Source organism: Solanum dulcamara, chromosome 2, assembly GCF_947179165.1.
Source record: "Solanum dulcamara chromosome 2, daSolDulc1.2, whole genome shotgun sequence".
In the NCBI taxonomy this organism is placed as follows: domain Eukaryota; kingdom Viridiplantae; phylum Streptophyta; class Magnoliopsida; order Solanales; family Solanaceae; genus Solanum; species Solanum dulcamara.
In genome coordinates this window covers 9,147,613-9,161,370 of record NC_077238.1, presented here as the reverse complement: position 1 = coordinate 9,161,370, position 13,758 = coordinate 9,147,613, and the positions used below count along the sequence as shown (strand labels likewise).

Genomic DNA, 13,758 nt, shown 5'->3' with positions numbered 1-13,758 from the left:
TCAACACTCCATCTACCCCTTTGGTAAAAACCATTACCTTCTGCTTGTGAACCTCATCCTTCAATTGAAGAAGAATGAGATCCTGATCTTGCTTTTCTTTCACCTCTGCAACTAGAGATGATTCAGCTCCATTTCATACTATTATACCACCCTCACTAGAGTCAACAAGTTGAACTCCCAAATGTGCAAGTCTATGCACTTCCTTTGCCAACTCCTTCTTTTCCTCTTCCACATGGGTTGTACTCCCCATAGATAACCTGCTAAGAGCATCAGCAACTACATTTGCTTTACCTGGGTGGTAGAGAATGCTCATGTCATAATCCTTGAGCAACTCTAGCCATCTCCTCTGCCTCAAAGTCAGCTCCTTCTGGCTGAATACATACTGTAAGCTCTTATGGTCTATGAACACATCCACATGTACACCATAAAGATAGTGACGCCAGATCTTAAGAGCAAATACCACAGCTGCCAACTCAAGGTCATGAGTGGGGTAGTTCCTCTCATGAGTCTTAAGCTGCCTGGAAGCATAGGCAATGACCTTACCTTTCTGCATCAATACACATCCCAACCCAACTCTTGAAGCATCACAATAGATTACAAAACCATCCATTCCTTCGGGTAGGGATAGTACTGGGGCAGTAGTCAATCTAGCTTTCAACTCTTGAAAACTTTTCTCACAAGCATTAGACCATTGAAACTTAGCCTTCTTCTGAGTTAGCTTAGTCAATGGTGAGGATATGGATGAAAATCCCTCAACAAACCTCCTATAGTAACCAGCCAAACCTAAGAAACTCTTTATGTCGGTTGGAGAGGTAGGTCGGGGCCAGTTCTTAACTGCCTCAATCTTTTGAGTATCAACTTGGATTCCATCTCTAGATATAATATGGCCTAGGAATGCTACAGACTCAAGCCAAAGCTCACACTTTGAAAACTTAGCATACAACTCCTCCTCCTTAAGAGTTTGAAGGACAATCTTAAGGTGATTAGCATGCTCACTCTTACTTCTAGAGTAGACCAAAATATCATCGATGAAGACAATTACAAACATATCTAGGTATGGCTTGAATACTCGGTTCATGAGGTCCATAAAAGCTGCTGGAGCATTTGTCAATCCAAAGGACATAACAAGAAACTCAAAATGACCATAGCGGGTTTGAAAAGCCGTCTTCGGGATGTCACATTCTCTCACTTTCAACTGATGATAGCCTGATCTGAGGTCTATCTTAGAGAAGCATGTGGCACCCTGAAGTTGGTCAAATAAATCATCTATTCTAGGAAGAGGGTACTTGTTTTTAATGGTGACCTTGTTTAGTTGTCGGTAATCAATGCACATTCTAAGGGACCCATCTTTCTTTCGCACGAATAGGACAGGAGCGCCCCAAGGTGAGACACTTGGCCTAATAAACCCCTTATCTAAGAGGTCTTTCAGTTGTTCTTTCAACTCTTTCAACTCAGCAGGAGCCATCCTATAAGGAGGAATGGAGATAGGTTGTGTATCAGGAAGGACATCAATACCAAAGTCTATCTCTCTATCACGAGGGATTCTGGGTAGATCCTCAGGAAAGACTTCAAGAAACTCATTCACAATGGGAACTGACTCAAGAGATGGAGTCTGATCATTAATATTTTTGACTCGGACTATATGATATATACATCCCTTAGAGATTAATTTTCTGGCCTTAAGGTAGGAAATAAATTTACCCCTAGGCACTACAGAATTCCCCTTCCACTCTAAGATAGGCTCGTTTGGAAATTGAAACTTGACAATTCGGGTCCTACAATCAACTGAAGCATAACAAGAATAAAGCCAGTCCATGCCAAGAATCACATCAAAATCAACCATGTCCAACTCAACTAAGTCAGCCATGGTATCCCTATGATAGATTGACACAGTACAATTTCTATAGACCCTCTCAGCTAAGATAGAATCACCAACAAGAGTAGACACACTGAAAGGCTCAAGAAGACACTCAGGAAGGATCTCAAATTTACTAGCCAAGTAAGGAGTCACAAAAGATAATGTAGCACCCGGATCAAGTAATGCATACACATCAAAAGAAAGGACTCGGAGCATACCAGTAACAACATCGGGTGTATTTTCTTGGTCTTGGCGACTACCTATAGCATACAGACGGTTGGTTCCCCCACCTGTACTTGAAGCTGCACCTCTATGATTACCTCTATTCTGTGGAGCTATAGAAGAAAACTGAGCTCTACTACTTCCATCTCCCTACCTCTTTGAAGGACACTCATTCTGGAAGTGACCTATCTTTCCACATCCGTAGCAAGCATTGGTGCCCACACGACACTCTCCCAAATGGAGCCTCCCACATCTAGCACATGGTGGTTTTCCTCTAGAACCTTGAGCCATACTTAATTGGGACTAAGAACCTTGAGATCGAAAGTTTTGGTGACTTAGCGATCTCTGATCATACCTGGTATTAGGTGTAAAAGAATTTGTTGGGAAAGGTGCATAATTGGAAGACCTTTTCTGAAAGAAAGAATTGTTACCCTTCCCTTGCTTCTGCTCATTCTCATGCCCAACAGACTTAGCCTTCTTGCTTAGGTGTTCTTCTCGGTCCTTTTTCTTGTCATCCTCAACCTGCTGAGCATACACCATCAATCTAGAAAAATCCATGTCAGAAATCATTAGCATTGCCTTACATTCTTTCTTTACATGTTTGCCTAGGCCAGAGACAAACTTCCTCATCTTAGACCTCATATGAGGAATCATTTCTGGGGCATATTTGGACAATTGAATAAACTTCAAACTATACTCTTTCACAGTCATACTCTCTTGCTTGAGGTTCACAAACTCCTCAATTTTTGCTTCACGTAGCTCTTGGGGAAAGAAGTTATCAAGAAATGCTCTTTCAAACTCATCCCAAAGAGCAGGCTCTGCATCCTCACCTCTACTTTCTTCCCACTGGTTATACCAGATATTTGCCACATCCTTGAGTTGATAAGACACCAACTCAACCCCCTCAAGCTCTGTAGCATGCATCGCTTTTAGTATTTTCCACATCTCATCAATGAAATTTTGGGGGTCTTCATCAATGTTGGAACCCGTGAAGACCGGCGGATTCATTCTCAGAAAATCTCTGATCCTCGTGGCAGCAGACAGCTCTTGATAACTAAAGCTAGGAGTTGGTGAACTCTGGCTACTATTTCGAGCAGCCACCAACTGGGTGAGCATAGCAATCGCTCCTCGAAAATCTTCCTCAGAAGTAGGAGTGGTCTGAACAGTAGGTACTTGGGGTACCTCAGTAGACCTTGCAGGTCGGCCCCTAGTTCTCCGTGGAGGCATCACTGACTGTGGAACCTCAGTGTTGGCAGCGTTCCTCTGACTAACTGAACGTTTAGGAGGCATGTCTGAAACGTGTAAACGCACGAATTAGAAAGAAAGCTTTTATAGAGTTAAACTCTATCGCACGAACTCAGATTATGAAAGAAGTGAAATAATTCCTAATGTCCTATAGCTTCCTGATTATAAGTGTGGTGCACGACACACCCATAAACAACACTCTACTAGACACGGCTTCATAGACACCCTAGGACTCTTGAACTCTGTGCTCTGATACCAAGTTTATCACGTCCCGAGAGGGTACCCTAGGCGGGGACGGCACTCAGAAATCATTTCTGACTTCTGAGAGAACCACTTGGTCTCATTTCTTATTTATTCATCAGCGGAAGACTTAAGAATACTAATGTGGTCTTGTCATAACAAAGGAAAAATAGATAATTATTAGAAGAAGTAGTTTCTAAGGAGAACTACTCCGATTACATCATTACACTCTGTCTATGAAGCCTCTAATACTCTTAGATGGTGCCAATGACATGTCCATGGCTACCTCAAAAGAAACATCACACTCAACAATAATAAAAGGATAAGGATTTCCTTCGAATACAAGAAGGACTCACCAAATAGCCGAAAAGAAATGATCTTCAACGATGCGCCTGTTGAGGATCTCTAACACCTGTATCTGCATCATAAAACGATGCAGGTCGAATGACGTCAGTACGTGGAATGTACGAGTATGTAAAATGGCAGGAAGGTAAGGACAGATATCAAGATACTCCTCTCAATAAAACTCAGCTCAGAACTCAACATTATCTCAACATGAATATGTAATGCAAGTTTAAAATATAATAATAAAAATAATAGTAATAAGCAATGCTTACTCAGTTGGGAGTTTCTCTAACCGACAACCATCACTTATGAGCTAGCGATGATACAATGAAGCGATGTCGTTGCCACATCCATCCAATACCTTGCCAGGGTAAAGGACATCACCATCTTGGATCCACTCATCAAAGTCCTCTTTTTGGGACTTAAGAGGCATAGCCTCCATCCTACGCTGGCTACGTAGTTCTGGGGTTTGAGTCAATTAAACTCTTACCCAACTCGGTGTTCAATACTACTCCCAAAATATGTGCTCATATTAAACTCATCATCTAGTCTCATTGGACTTTAATTTAAATCATCAAACTCATCTCATTTCATGTTCATCAATCATTATACTTCCAAAAATATCATTTTCATCTCATCAAAATATCTTGCTCAAAATATCATTTTCTCAAATTTATTCAAATTCAACTCTTTTGCTCTTTCAAAACTCAATAAAATACATATATAGTATTAATTCATATAACTCTCTTTTTATCAATAAAAAAATAATAAAAAGCCAACATCTTTACTCAAAACATGTGTAAAAATATTCATGAACATCGAATCAATTAGGATTCATGGGAAAGTAGCAATGAACAATAATTCCAATAATATGAGAGATAACAATAATAATAATATTAATGCATAAATATATCTAACTCAATAGAAGAAGAATTAATTCATTTAGAATTCAAGATTTGGATAAAACTCAACTATAACTCAATTATAATGAATTTAAATATTGGGCGCATGGACGAATTCAATCCGATGCTATGAAAGCCTTACATACCTTAAATCCGAAGGTTTACTCCGAATTGGAACACTCTTGGATCCCTAGCCTTTTCTTCTCGCCGGAGCGTTTTGTGTACTACCCGGAGTATAAGAATCACCGGAGTAGTATTTTTATACTACTAAAACTAAAACTATATTTGAGAAGAAGTATATAGAGAGAAGAAATGCTTAAGAAAGCTTGATGAATAAAATGAGAAAATAAGGTGGGTATTTATAGGTGGGAAAGAGGGATCTAACAATAAATAAAATAATTATAAAGAAAAATCTAAAAATTTAATGGAATATATTGATGTCATGGATGATGTTAAATGGAGGACAATTTATGTCATGCATGATGTCAAATGCATCTAGATGTTTCCATGGTAGGTAAGATGAGTTCTTTTTAACAAAATACTTATTTTCGAAGCTGCGTTTGAATAAGATAAATTCCTTATTAGGATTTGGTGTCTTCATAAGAATTGTAGATATGGAAGTCTAGTTTCATATCGTTCAAGAATCAACCAATTTGGAGCAAACTATAGTGAGATATGAATTTTCTTCTATCAACACTTAATTTCGTCACAGCACTATATCTTGCAAAGATTAATTTATTTGACCTACTTATACTCCGAATCGTAAGATATGTTCTTCATGAAAGTTGTAGGTAAGGATGTTGTGATTATCCAGAAATTTGAATCACCTAATTTGGACCAACCTATGAAAAGTTATGCCTAAAATAAAGAGGATGTATTATTTTCATCGACAATTGAAATATCGACATACAACATTTTAGGGGTTGTTACACTCAACCTCAAGACATTTATGGCAAGAAATCTCATCTTGGGTTAATGTGAATGAAACATGAACCCATACTCTCAACAAAACTCAACTCAAGAATATCGTCAATACCTATAAATCTATATACAAAGATACATTTGTAGTTAATAATATGAAAAATAACTATTTAGCAACTCAAGTCATTAAAATCATCAATCAACCATTTGTATCTAAAAACATTACATAGTTTAGGGAAAACTTTCAAGAAAACCTTTCTAGAAGGTGCAACTCTTTCACAACTCCTAACCAACACATCTATGGGCATATGGAAGAACTTAATCCATATTTTAGGTTAGCCTTACATACCTTAGTGAAGACTTGAAGAAAACCTTGTGGTTGGGCCTTCAATGGAGGACTCAAATCTTGAAGCTCTTGGACTCTTTTTGTTGGAAATTGAGAAGAAGAAGAGAGAGAGAGAGAAGCTCCTAGGGCTTTTTAGAGAGAGAGAGGCTGCAATAATATGATCCCAAAATGGTCTAGGGTGATACATATATAATTTGGGTAAGTTCACAAATTACCCCTCTTCAAAAGTTCTGAAAATAGGCTAAAAATGCACCTGGCGCGATAGTAGCGCGTCGCGCCATTGCAGTGCCAGGCCAATTACGCCTAAAACCTGCACACCTCGCAGTGGCGCACCGCGCCAGAGACCAAACTACTGAGGCATGTTTCTGGCGCGATAGTGGCGCATCGCGCCCTTACAGCGCCAAGGCCAAAATTTCTGGGTTCTGGAAAATTGGCTTGAAAAAACCTGCACAACTTTTAGCGGCGCATCGCGCCAGGGGCCAAACTACTGAGGCATGTTCCTGGCGTGATAGTGGCGCATCGCACCACTACGGCGCCAAGCCCAAATTTCCAGTAGTTGAACCCCAGGCCTGAAAATCTCTGTTGTGCTCGTTCATCTTAGGATCGCCATATCTTTCGACTTCGAACTCCAAAATTTACATTATTGGTGGCGTTGGAAAGAAGACTCGACGACCTTTAATTTGGTAGGTCGTGGGTCACCCAGATTGTCATCTTTCAAAAGATAGGGTCATTAGAAGTCGACCCTATACACGAACTCATCCTAAAACTTAACCACGATGAATCTTTTGGACTTAGCTTGGTCCTAGGGGTCCTCTGTGACTCCACATCACCTCCAACACTCTTCAATTTCTCAGGGACTCATCTTAACTCAAGCACATACCTCGAAATAAATACGGTTGACCCTACCCGTGTACAAGAAAGGTCCGAATCTTAGGGAAAAATTTTGAGGGGTGTTACAGATCGCTCCACTCCACTACCAATTCGCTCATGTCCACTAGTAATACATCTCGAGACTCCTAATACTTCTCTAGCTACTTTTCTAATGCAATTAGCTATTCTATCTCACATACTGCTAGCATCTTCACTATTCCCCCAAATCTGCATTGCCATCAACTTCTCCCCGCCCATCTCTTGAGCTCAGAAAATAGGCAAGCTACCCTACTTGCCTCGTTCTTTTTTACTTGGTCCTTTTTGACTTGATACTTCAATCGCCTTGAAAACTACTCCATTTATTAAGGCTAGGTTTTAGTAAATTACCCTTTTAATTATATTTTAAAAATTTAAGTTTGACTTATAATTACTTAATGATAAGGATAATATTGAAACAAAATGATAAAAATCTCTTAATTTGTTAAAATGAAAAAAATAATAATCTATTTTTCATATGATTAAAAACAAGTAAATTGGAATGGAGGGGCAGGAAATTTTCTTAGACTGGTCAAACTAGCCTAGCAAGAAGATTTATGTGGTCAAAAGGTAGCTTTAGAAGTTGGCATTGGTGTAAAATAAAGGCTATATATACTTTACTTGGAAGTACAGATCTAAAGCTCAAAGCAGCCTTATTAATTATGTGAAGTGTAATTTCCAAATTTGACATGACTCAGTAGCTGGGGAAAATTCAAGAAGTCATAATTCTTGGCCAATCCATTCAAAATTTTGGATAATTTTCCCTCTATATTATTTTTGGCACAAAAACTTGTTATTAATCAAGTAACTCAATAATGCATGTCGTTAGTAAAATAGCGAAAAAATATCCTCCCACATATAATTCCTTTTTTTTGGTACTTTGTCCTAGTTAATGATAACAACTTGACCACCCCACCCAAAAAATCCAACTCTAAAAATATATATATATAAGAGACCCAAAAGAAGAGAGGAAAAAAAAAATACTTGATACTCGTATATATAGTTGGAAAGATACTTTCTATATTCATAACTCATAAGGTTCTGTAAGGCAGCGTACAAACCACCCTTTTCAAACTTCACTAGTGAGATTACTCAATATACTATATATTGTATATATTTAGAGACGGATTTAGAATTTCTAAAACATGGGTGCACCACTTAAAAAATAAAGGAATTGATGCTTAGTTCTCTAGTTAAATAACTCAACAACAAGTGTGCCATTTAGAATTCTTGTAGCATGGCTCCAAATGATAATATTATACCAATTTTAACATATATAATGCCTAATTTACAGAGAGATCATGAATTCACGCGCCCATATTTTGGCCTATAAATTCGCCCGGTATAAGTGGTATACTTTGCCACAGAATCCAGTTGTTATCAATTTAACGTACGTAAGGAATTATAGTAAGGGATGCTGCTGGTGTGTGTATATATATTGTATTGTATGTATAGTGCATGAAAATACACAAAACCCAACAAAGCAAAAAAGCAACCGCGAAATAAAATAAATTAAAAAGATTGTCGTATAGAAGCCTTATTAGTTATTATACCACAGTATAAAGCAATTGGTTCCCTTCTTGTCACGTTCAAAACCAACAATAACACACCAGTGCGGTCTGGGAAGAATGAGTTATGCAGATCTTAACCCTATTTATTTTAGATAAAAAAATTATTTTCAAAAGACCACGATTTAAAAATATCATTTTCAGTATAAATTTAAAAAAAAGCAAGAGAAAATAAGCTCCGATGAAAACTCTCTCCAAAAGTGAATCCGTAATTTAAATTTTAGATTTTCACCACTGAATTAATTCATTAGATTTCTGGTATTATGAGTTTAGAATTTCATATTTACTAGTAAAATTTATGTTTCGTATTAAAATATTATTGAATTTAGTTGAATCTTTTAAAATTACACTGGATCCGCCTCCCGTCTCGGCACCCCCACCCCCTCTAGCTTCAAGAAAGTAACAGAATCACTCCAACCTATAAAGAAAACCAACCACCCCTAGCCCCATGTAGTAAAATCCAAATCCAAATTCAAAGCCAAACTCAATACTTTGGCTTCTCTTTTCTTTCTTTGCTTAACCAATATTCTTGCATTATTCCTTCACTTCACAAGAAACCTAATCATTGTAAAACATAACTAGTTTGATTTTCTCTTCTTTCCCTCGATAGAGGGCTAGAAGTTCAATTTCAAACTTTTATATGGATAGTATTAGAAAGTTCTCTAAGGGTTTTTTGGGGTTTTTTGTCCTTCTAGTATTTGTTTGGTTATTGTTGGTTGAAGTATTTGAAAATGGAGGTGTTACAAGAATGAATTATGTTCATCAAGTTATGAAGAATAGCAAAGTAGTTATGAAAACACACAAGAGAAGTACTAATCATGTTCATCCAAAGATTGATTTCAACTTGGTGAGTAAAAGAAGAGTTCCTAATGGTCCTGACCCAATCCACAACAGGTTTGTCTTTACTTTTTTACTCCTCAATTATTTTTGTTTCTTAGGTTACCTTTATCTAGTGTGAGAGGTAACATATAGAGTAAACATACTAGAACTATAGTATATTTCTGAGTTTCACACTTCAACTGTATAACAACTGTTCACTTTTCATTCTAGAACTATCGTCATCTCCGTAGTTATAAAACACACCTTAACTATCGGATGTTCACTTTTCGAAAAGGAAATATTTGATAGTTTAGGTGTGTTTTATAACTACAGAGATGACGTAGTTAAGGTAAGAAAAGAGAATAACTGATAATTGGAGTGTGGAAGTCGCAAAAAAATTTGATAGTTGATATGTTTCTTTTTTATCATGATCTTTAAAGGATAATATGTTCAAAATTACAAATTTCACATTTTAAAGAGACTTACCCGTAAAACCTTTTAAATGATCTGATAATGTAACATAAATATACGTGACGATGTATATTACCTAAATCCATAATTAGTATACATATATACCCTCACAAGTTATAACAATTTACCTTATATATACCGATCATATAAATTTTTATATTATTAATGTAGTCTAACCTATTTAGCAGGTTTTCTATGTTATCAAACAATATTATAACAAGTATAAAGAGTGACATGTAATGGCACGTCTTCTAAACAATTTGATTGTATTAATTAAGTTCTAGTTATAAATTATAATTATGATCGTCTAATGAGCATTTGATGTTAATTATTGATATTTTCAAAAGTTTGAGTCACTTCGAGATGCAATTAGCTAGTGGAAGTATTAAAAAAAATATTTAAACTTCCAAGAGATTTTGCTAATTATAAAAGTAAAAATTTGGAAGTTTTATTAAAACAAAGAAAGTAACTCAAAGCTATATATTGTTCTAATAATTATTTCTCTTCATGCCATCTTTTCTTTTTTCCTTTTTGGGTATAATCCATCACTTGTTTTGAATGTAATTTTTCATATTAATATAATTCCATCTCCTTCCCAAAAGAACAAGACCTAATTCATCTTTCGTATGAGGGAAAATTTTTGTGGCAAAATTGGCCAATGAAATCACGCTCAATATGTTTAATTCTGGATTGATTATTGACCTGTTCATTTATTAGCTCAGTCCATTTTAACCAACTCATTTTAGTTCATCAAAATTTGGGCTTATATTTTTACCCAAATTAATCCATTACTCCATTAGAAATCTTGTCAAAATATTTTCAAAAAAGTAATTTTTTATTTGATATATTATATATAGTCATAATTTAAAAAAAATTCAATAGTTTTATTAGGTACTAAAAAATTATAAATAAAATTAATTTAAAAAACACAATTCAAACTTGTAATAATTGAACGAGTTAAATTTTGACCTGCTTTAACCCATTTCAACTCAAGTAATTTTTGATTCGTTTATTTATCAATTCAACAAATTTTAATCCGTTCAAATTCAATTCAACCCCACCTGTTTGACACCCTTAAGCAAGCTAACAAGTTCTTGAGCCCATAAAAAAAATGTATTTTTGAGGCAAAAGTAGTAGGGTTTGCGTGCCTAACTGTTACATCAAGTACTCCCACTCTTAAGATTCTGTTCAAAGTTTTTGTTTACTGAAGTTGTATAACTTTACGTTAATGAAAAAATTAAATTAAAAAAAAATAGAAAAAAGAAAAAGTATCTGTGTTCTGTTTTGTTGTCTTTCACTTTATTTATTCCCTTATAATTATAAATGAATAATTAAGCATAATTAACTATGAAAGCTAATTGATCTACCTTTTAATTTTGTTTTCTATGAAATTTACGAGGCTTTTAATTAACCTTTTCATGACATCTTCTCTTTTTCCCTTTTGCTTTCTTTTTTAACCTTTATCACTAAAAAACTTTCATCACTATAGATTCAAAATCATATAAACATCTTTACCTATCAAAAGAATATTTTTATTTAAACAATTTTAACTTCTACATATTAATGTGTATGATCAATTCATAAAATAAAAAAATTGTTAGATTTTTTTTCATGATCGCCAAACACATATTTTTTTTTTTTAATAATAAATGATGATGAAAATAACACTTAGAGATTTTTATCTGATCTGATATCATATTGAAATACATGACTAACTCATTTGAACCCTTAAATTATTGAGGCTAGCTGCCCATGAAGAGTCTACATGATTAGTTATCTAAAAATGAAGAGTTATTGGTCAAAAATACATATAAATTAACTTTTTTTATGAGTTTCACACTTTAACAATTAATTTATTTTTTTGTTGCATGAACTATCACCATCTATGAACTAAATTACACCTCAAAGCTGACTAGACCAATTATTAGTTGTTTTCTACTTTATGAACTATCACTATCTACTCAATTATGTATGTTTTAATATATAAATAGTGATAGTTCATATAGTAAAAGAAAACAACTAATAATTAAAATATGAAACTTGCAAAAAAAAAAAAAACAAGTATAAATATGTTTTTGACCATTATTATAGATTAACTATACATAATAAGTGAGAAATGGAAAATATAAGGCAGGACAATAACTTGCTACAATGGGCTAAATTACGTTGATAATATAAAAATTCTTTATATTGTAATTAGTGTATAATGATAAGTTAATTCCTTTTCTAATATTTTTTTATATTAATGCTACACCCTTATGGTGTAGGGTTAAGACTCAACTCCAACTTGTTTATTAATTTTTTTAATACATAATTAAAATATAATTTATGTGTATAAAAATCAATTAATTAATATATCTTTTCAATAGTTAATTGAATTTATGTATATGAAGCTAAATTTATTTATCTTTAATTTTTTAACAGAAGAGCTCGGAGTTCTCGTAGGCCACCTGGTCAAGCTTCCAAAGGAAAACTCAACATTAAGCCATAAATAAATTAGGGCAAATTAGATAATTGAGGCTTGTTTTTTTGTGTTTTTTTTTTTTTGAAAAAAAAATCTTGTATGTAATTGTTGAAAAAGGGAAGTCTCTATACATATTGTCGGATGAATTTTCAGAAATCCCAGAAGCTTGTAAGATTATTTTTTAACTCAAAAAAAAACAACTTAATAAAGTACTTCAAAAAAGAAAGAATTATAAGTATAACTTCTTGAGTAGAGAACCCAAAAATTAAATCTCCCAACACCATCTTCCAAGCGTGATTTTTATGTTATGTATGATCGTGTCTAAGAGCATATCGTTTGAAGTAGGGTTTTTTTTAATCAATTACCAAATTGTTTTTCGAGCATTTTGGGGGAAAGATACTATTTCACCAATCAAGCCACAGGTATCTAACATATTCATATCTAATGATTTTCCACAAATTTTTGTGACGAAACGTATAACTTGTACAAACCTTTTGTGACATTTGGATTGAGTTTTGGTACGGACGGCTTTTAGTTCCTAGAATGTTTCCGCATTTCATTATTACGTTATTAAAGTTGGTGGCTGAGTTTATGGAAACTCAGTATTATTTCTGGTTTTATTTTTGCTTCCGCAAGTCTATAATTCTCTTAAGTTTGATAAGTTGGGCTATAGAAATGGTTCTTCCATTGGAGGGTTATTGTGGGTGTCAGTCACGTCGGACCGGGGATTTGAAAATATTAGAATAAAAAGCTATATTCTTTGATTGTACAAATAGTAATTGCGATAATTTTTTTGAGACGGAAGGAATGATTAAACGATTATTTAGAGAATTAAGAAGAAAAGATAATGGAGAATGTTTAACAGGAAGTGCATGTCTTAGCAGCCATGCATTTTTATATGAGTACGAATCTCATGTCAATCTTGTCAAATTTTCAGTAACTTTTTTGCTTGTAAATAAAGGAGCTTTTTTTTTCTTTCATTTTTTTCAATTACATTTATTGCTTTGCTTAAGAAGTGGCATGTGTTCCAAAACAAAAAAAGCAAATGCACAAATTATTTGAAGGTATTTTTGAGAGGAATAAAAGGATACGGGTCACTTTTCGGACTTGTTTTTGAAAAATAATTACTATCATAAATAATTTTTTATGATGTAACAATAATAATAATATCTCAGTATAATTTCATATGTGGATTTGAAGAGGATAGGATATACGCAAATGTTATTTCTATCTTTGTGAGTAGAGAGGTTTTTCCGATAGTAATTTATAAATTTTACATGAAAAAAGTATCTATTATGTCTATGTTTACTTGTCCATGTTTGACTTGACACACATCTTAAGAAGCAATAAATCAAATGATAATTTTACTATATTACCCTAATTATTAAGTCATATAAATATTGAGAAATGAATAGTAGGGTAATATGGCCAATTATATGTTGGTTTTCCAT

At 34.3% G+C, this 13,758-nt stretch overlaps 1 long non-coding RNA gene across 1 annotated transcript; it reads left to right on the top strand.

Moving 5' to 3' along the window:
* Positions 1–9,004: 9,004 nt before the first annotated feature.
* LOC129875166 (uncharacterized) lies at positions 9,005–12,382 on the top strand. Its single transcript, XR_008763085.1, has 2 exons — positions 9,005–9,447; positions 12,268–12,382. It is a non-coding gene; the product is annotated as an uncharacterized LOC129875166 (long non-coding RNA).
* The last annotated feature ends 1,376 nt before the right edge of the window (positions 12,383–13,758 follow it).